Raw genomic sequence first — 7,764 nt, 5'->3', positions numbered from 1 at the left:
ATGTAGCTTTGCGCGAAATGCAAAAACAAACAAACAATTATTCTTTATTCAAACTCAAAGTTCTATTTCCATCTAAACAAAACAAGACCTTAAGGACGAGTGCCAACAGTTAAACATTTATTGTAATTTGGAGCTAAGTTGTTAATATGGTTAACAATCATCATTTTGACGCCATTGTTCCGATGATGATCCCAAATTTTGTGAAATTAAATCAACTATAGAACAGTTTTTGATTTTCATTATATCGTTCTGTTGACTTCAGAAAATTTTAAAATGTTTGTCCAAAGGATAACAGTGAAGTAATATTTGCTTTAAAGTTACATGAATTTGTATTTTGGACAACGTTCAATTAAAGTCAGTGCTATATCATGGCTGGGTAATCCAAATCTTTTGAAATTATGTGAACATGTAAAAGACATGACATAAATAATTAATTACCTAAATATTTCAACAAAGAGAGTTAGAATAACAAAATAGATAAATTATTAAATCATCGAAACTTGCTATTTGTTCAATTTAGCTTCACCACTAAGTTAGATGAAATAAATACTTAAGTTATCTGTTCTGATTTTACTGAATGATTCATTAAATTTTCAAAAAATGTTACGCATGAAATAAAAATAACTAATAAGATAATTTTTATTTACCACTAGGTGGCGCTAAAAACATAAAATAGATTACATTTTACATGATAACGCTTTCACCACAACAATATATATTTATAAGATGAGATAATCATTACAAGAATGCAAACAATATATACTGTTAGCAAACATCTAAAAATCTAAATGTTACGGCTTAAACGACGAAAGCCGAATAGGCGTAAAAATTGTTATAAAAAAATCAAGTTATCTGTAGATGTCTTTGTTCCTCTTGATTTACCCGTTGCGACTCAAAATCAAAGGTTTGTTTCCTATAAGTCGCTGCTTGAGAAGCCTTTCTTCAATACAAGAAACCCATCAGTTGGGCTAGACGATGAAAGATAAAATACTTTTGGAAACGTTATTTATATAAGCAGTACAAATCTTGGAAAGTTGAGATTTATACACCAAAAGTCAGCGTACTATTGGAAGCCAATATACTTTAAAATTGCTATAAAAATCAAATTAGCATCTACACCTATTGATGTTCCTGTCATAAAAACTGTCCTCGGTATGCTGAAGAACATCACCTTCTCTTGTCATCGCATTGAAACCAACGAATTTGTCTCCGGCTGCTGGTATTCCTTCTGTGGATTTAAACTCTTCAGCTCAGCTCTTTCTTTGTTTTTGGAGACCTCTGCTTATTGATATACAAGATATCATCCTTACATGTAACGGTTTGATTGTCAAACCTTCTAATGCAACACTTTCTGACACATTCTGCAATAAGATGGGCACTAAGCGCCTTTGGCAACAACACAGTCATATGCAAGCTTGATATATCTTAAAACAAACAATAATCTCCTTCATATTGTATGCCTATGTTTCCATGTGTAATCTGTGACATGGACCCCAAAAAGAAAATTAAATCCGAACTGACAGAATATAGTATCTAAGAATTCACAAAGCCCAACATGCACTATATGGATTCTCACTGTGAGAAGTGATGTTACGCCTTCTTATTTTTGCAACGGCATAGAGTTGAAGCATCACAAACTTCGACACCTCAACCACTGCGTTGTGGCCGCTGAGGGCCTATAAATCTCACTCTCCAGTCAAATGTACCAATAAACCAATCTGTCGAAGCTCCCACCACACAAACTTATGTGATAAGCTGGATGTCATTTCGTCTGTAACACGTTAACTGGATCGTCCTATTTATTCTTATGAATGTAAAGGCAAATTTACTTCTGGGCCAGATTCCTCCGTAGCACCTATGGGCACGTCTGAAATTGTGACTTCTTTCAACAACCCTGAGTCTCCATTGTAGAGGATCTTCTACCTTTTATAATCATTACATTACACAATATTTAACCCTATCAACGTACTTTTGTACTTGGTGACATTAATTTTGCTGCTTTAATGGAACCGGTATTGCTTAACAAATTATATTGATTGTATATTACTTAATGAGACATTTCTTAAGCCAGCGTTGTTTATACGGTTGTTTGTTTACAATTCACAAGGAGTAACAATCCACAAAGAATAGGTTGGGGAGAGGAGTGGCGAATAGTTGTAAGAATTCATTACCTGTTAGGATCCACAGATGGCACCACTAGAGCTTCACGCATAATCGCACTCGCTACCACAAATGTCAGAGAAACAAAAAAGTGCTCCATGCCTTCTTCACTTTTATGGATCAGACCTTCAAAAATTACATTATCATGGCTGACAACAACATCCACAATTGTTTATCTTCAGGACTTTGACAGTTTAGTGCTATCCTCGGGAGCAGTGATGGTTCTCTTCTGCAAATTTCATCTCATACACGTCCCAAATCAAATACCACACCAGATATTATCCTTGCCTCTCCTAATATTGCATCTCTTCTCACGATTGATGTTATTTCTTCTGTTGACAGTCATCATCTACCCATTTATCTCGAGCTTCTTGCACCCGAACACCACCTACTAAAACATTCTAGAACTTTTGAAAAGCTGATTGTTTTTCCTTTCAACATCACATTGATAGTGCATTCCAATTTCTTTATATTTTAAGGTATTGATCATTTACCTCATACTCTTGCATCTTCCATTAATTCGGTCAGTTCTCGAAACATTCCTATTTTACCACGTAAGACTATTTTCCTTATATATTGATCTCATGTTATATTTCGAGAATTTCAATATTCCTCGCCAATTCTACTTACTACCACTTTACACATCGGATTTTACCCTCACTTATGGAAACTCTTCAAAATCATTTTATTTTTGAAGCCCAGTAAACCACCTTTACTAGTGACCTCAAAGAGCCCTATTAGTCTTAAAAATGTTTAGTCTTACCAGGACATTTAAGTCCAGGCATATATTAGCTTTTAACCTCCATTCTTTTGTTTCAGAAAACAACCTCCTGCACAATTTTTAAGCCAGGTTTCAGCCTCGACTTTCCACCCTAGACCAGCTCCCCAGGCTGTCTGATGCTACCAATCGTCCATCTTCTGCTTTTTGACTTTTGGAAATCATTTGGTACCGTGGTCTAATCTATAAATCTTGCTCCATTAAACAACCTATTACTTAAGTCAGACTTTTTTGTTTCGTGATCATCAGATTCTCGTATCACTTGAGCCACAAAGAACAAATTAAAAGGGTCTTTTTTTGTTGTTGATGATGTTGATTTTTCGCCCCAAAGACAATCTGCTCTAGCTGTCCCTAAATTTCAAGTGATAGACTGGAGGGAAGGCAGCTAGTCAACACCACCCTCCACCAACTAATTGGCTCCTCTAAGCGAATAATGTAATTTGACAGTCACTCTTATAACACACCCATGGCTTCAAATGTGCGGAACTAGAATTTTTTTTTTGGGGGGGGGGTAACGGGCTTCGAACCACAGAACCTCAGATCTACAGTTCGGCACGTTAACCAATGGGCCGCCTTCGGCATAACTAAAAGGACTGCAGGAAAAAAAAATCATCTTCAGCTTACTTCATTGTTAAAAATATCCAAAACTCTAGTAACTATGCTTATTATTCCTTCAAAAGGAGTCGCATCTTCAGCAGTAAGTTTAAAAGCTTAAAAAATTAGAATATAGTGATCGATCTCCACAGTAGATAAAGATAAGATAGCCCAACTTTGCGCTAGAAAAACAACAGCAAAATGTTTCAACTAAATTTCGCGCAAGGATACACAAGGGCTATCTGTGTTAGCCGTCCATAATTTAGCAGTGAATGACCAAAGAGAAGGCAGCTAGTAACACCCTCCACCACCACCAACTCTTGGGCTACTCTTTTACCAACGAATTGCGAGACTGACTTTCGCATTATAACACCCCCACTCTTGAAAGGGTGAGCATCTTCGGTAACGGGGATTCGAACCCGCGATCTCAGATTATGAGTCGAGTGCTTTAACCAGCAGGCCATACCAAGTCCAACAGGCAAACGTTGAAGCGATAAAGTATTATTAGGTTTTATAGAAAATTGTGAAATAAAGCGATAATTGTATTGCTGCCATTCTAGCGAACATACCGGTTATAGAGACAGTAAATCTCTAAAATAAAGGCAAAAATATATGATGTTTATAATATTGCAAGAAAAAAAATATTTGAAATAAAAAACACGTCAGTAATGATTGCATCATATTTAAGCAATTCTATTAATTATTTTATTTTATCCTCCGGATATCAGTTATTTACCCACATTTTAAAATATATTTAATTTGATCAAATATTTATAACACATACTTGTTACAGATGCTCTTTTTAACAAAACCCTGAACAGTGTTTGACTTTTACAGAAATTTGGATAGTGCTCGACCTTAACATAACTTTAAACAATTTTCAACCTAACAAAACTTTGAAAAGTGTTCGACCTTAACTACATTTTTAAACATCGTTCGACATTAACAGATATGTAAACAGTGTTCGACCTTAACTAAATTTTTAACATCTTTTGTACTTCACCAAATTATGAACAGTATTTGACTATAACAAAATTGTGAACAATACTTAACCTAACAAAACTCTGAAAAGTGTTCGACCCTAACTACATTTTGAACATCGTTTGACAATAACAAAACTATGAACAGTATTTGATCTTAGCAAAACTGTGAACAGAATTCAGCTTCATCGAAACTTTGAATAGCGTTTGACCTTAAAACTTTTGATGTTCTAACTTAACATTTTTAACAGTGTTTAAATTTTACAAAACCTTGAAAAGTATTCAACTTCAACAAAATGTTTAACAGTGTTCTATCTTAACAAAAACTTTTTGAAGACCGTTTGACCTTAACAAGATTCTTAAGTGTTCAATATTAACACAATTTTAAACACAGTTCGACCTTAACAAAACTTTTAAAAGCATTTAACATTAATAACATTTTTAATAGTGTCGACTTCTACAAAAGTTTGGACAGTGCTCGATCTGAAAGAAATGTCGAAAAGTTTTTAACAAAACTTTGAACAATGGTTGTTTTCTGGTGTCCGCTGGTGGGACAGCGGTAAGTGTTCGGATTTACAACGCTAGACTCAGAGGTTCGATTTCCCTCGGTGTACCCAGCAGATATCACGATGTGGCTTTGCCGTAAGAAAACAATCACGTTTTCTGGTATTATGGCTATGACAAAACATACGTGTTTGTTTTTGAATTTCGCGCGAAGCTACACGAGAGTTATCTGCGCTAGCCGTCCCTAATTTAACAGTGTAAGACTAGAAGGAAGGCAGCTAGTCATCACCACCCACCGCCAACTCTTGGGCTACTCTTTTACCAACGAATAGTGGGATTGACCGAACATTTTAACGCCCCCACGCTTTCAGCCGGGCATGTTTGGTGGGACGGGGAAGACATACTTGAAGTTAAAACAAACTTTCTTTTGTCATACTGGCTCGCCCACAGAGAAAGCATTTACAAATTTGTTTTTATTTGCATAAACATAATTATAAACATGAAATGCATATTATTCAAGATCTTGATAAGAAAAAAAAAAAGATTGAAAAAATCTATTTCAAGGGAATATCTTTGTTAAATAAACGTACCGCTCTCCGTGGCTGAACGGTAAATCTGAAGGCTTATAACACTAAGATCCGGGTTTCAATACCCGTGGTGGACACAGCACGGATATCACATTGTATAGCTTTGTCCTTAAATACAAACAAGTTAAACAAACATCATGCACTATACTTTTCTAAAAAGGAACTTGCAGTATTTAGTTTCAAAACGTTTGTATAATAATGGATTAACTACTAGTAAGATACACAAGTATTTTGATATTTGAATCTATTTCTCGTTGTTTTTTTTTAAGACTAATTTACAGCACAATTTAAAGCTATTTATTGTGTGTTGTTTTGTCAGTACTGCCAGCTTGTTAATTTGTATTACAATAAATTAAATTACTTGAATGTTGATTCTTTCACTTCATCTTTGAACAGTGGAAGAAAGAAATATCAAACCGCTGACTGGCTCAGCGTTGAGCTTGAGGACTTATAACTCTAAAATTCAAGGTTTGATCTCGCGGTGAGCATATCACAGATATCTTACTGTGTTGTTTTGCGCTTACAAACAAACAAATTAAAAATGTCATAAATAAAGTCTACGCTCTTCATTTAGCGCCAAAGATAAGACAATTTATTTTTTTTCCTTTTTAATACGCCAACGAAATAGTTTATAAAGGTACATACTTTGCTTTTATTCTTAAAACTTATTCACCATTTTACCCCTGTTTATATGAAAATAAAATAGAGCTGACTCAACAAATTTTCATATCCTATCGGGATAATATTTCTGATTTGTTAAAAGACAACCACCACAATAAAACTGGTCCATAGAATTATTGAAAAAGCGCCGTTAGGTCGAGCAATTCTCGCTAATCCTCGTGAATAGAAAGCAAAACAAAAATACCGCCGCAAGGCGCCACACTGGGCCACACACGTTGTAACAAAGTATTATGAGTGACGAGTAGTTCAGCTAAACCTCATTATCCCGCCCAGCACCTGTTTATGCGGCAACCATCAGGGTAGACTCTCGAGGGTCCATTGTTTCAAATTTGTTCACGAGATGGCGCCAAATGTCCTAAAGTAAATCAAGAACTTCTCTAAAGGTAAGATCACAAATACTTTGAACAAAATATTATGATTTTTCTAGAGAAGATTACATTTATTCAACTTTTCTTATTCTCGTTTCTTGCGTTAACAATTCATTATAAAATTGTAGGTTTGCAATAACTTAGTTTTTCATAGATTTGATAATATAAAAAAACCTCGAAAAACATAACAGAAAACAATTCTAAATAAATGTAATGCTTTTTTACATGGATTATATTTTTGATTTCAATAAAGCAGACTCGAATTATTTGATCTTTAAGCAAGAAACACTAGATATTGGTTAAATACGAATAAAACAATAATATTGAATTAGTTTTGTTTGAATACTGATGACATACATCTATTAAGTTAGAAAACTCCCAAAGACTACTATTAATCAATCATAATCTTATTTAGCTTAAAGTGAAATAAGATGTTCATGTTTATTTTGAATTCTTCATGACGTTCTCATTGTACTCTTGCGATTTAAAGAAGTGGAAAACGGATGCAGATATGACAGTTTTAGATAGTATAGCGTGTATAACAGCGTATATAAAAACACTGGAAGATAATAACATAATGCCTATTATACCACTCTACAAGTAGAGAAAATGACATGAAATTTCTGTGTTATTAACTTTTTTAAACTTCGCAAATGCTCTAGACAGAGTTTCGTTATTTCTTGTCTGTCATGCGAATGTAAAGTGTTTACAAACTTAGTAAAAAAAATCTTTTTTTAACAGGTTGAAAGCAATAGTCAGTTTTAATACATGTTATAATTCAACCATTATCACGTTGATACTCACCAAGCGTGTTAGAAAATATAGACTTTAATTTGATTTAGAATGTAGTATCACGCAGAAACTTAACCAAGTTAATGCGGTTTTTGGTAAAATGAAGCTTAGAAACTGTTATAAATATTCATGTATTATTAAAAAGTTATTTGTATAGGTATAATTAAACGGTTGCTACACAACTTTAAACTATGGAAAATTAGGAAACTTGATTTTATTTATTTTTTTAAAATCAAACTCTGAGGTTACTTTGTAAATATATGGCCCCCGGTGGATGAGCGATAAATTTTCGGTCCTACGCTGCTAAAATCCGGGGCTCG

The sequence above is a fragment of the Limulus polyphemus genome, unplaced genomic scaffold, assembly GCF_000517525.1.
Source record: "Limulus polyphemus unplaced genomic scaffold, Limulus_polyphemus-2.1.2 Scaffold360, whole genome shotgun sequence".
Lineage (NCBI taxonomy): Eukaryota > Metazoa > Arthropoda > Merostomata > Xiphosura > Limulidae > Limulus > Limulus polyphemus.
This window is presented reverse-complemented; position numbering follows the sequence as displayed.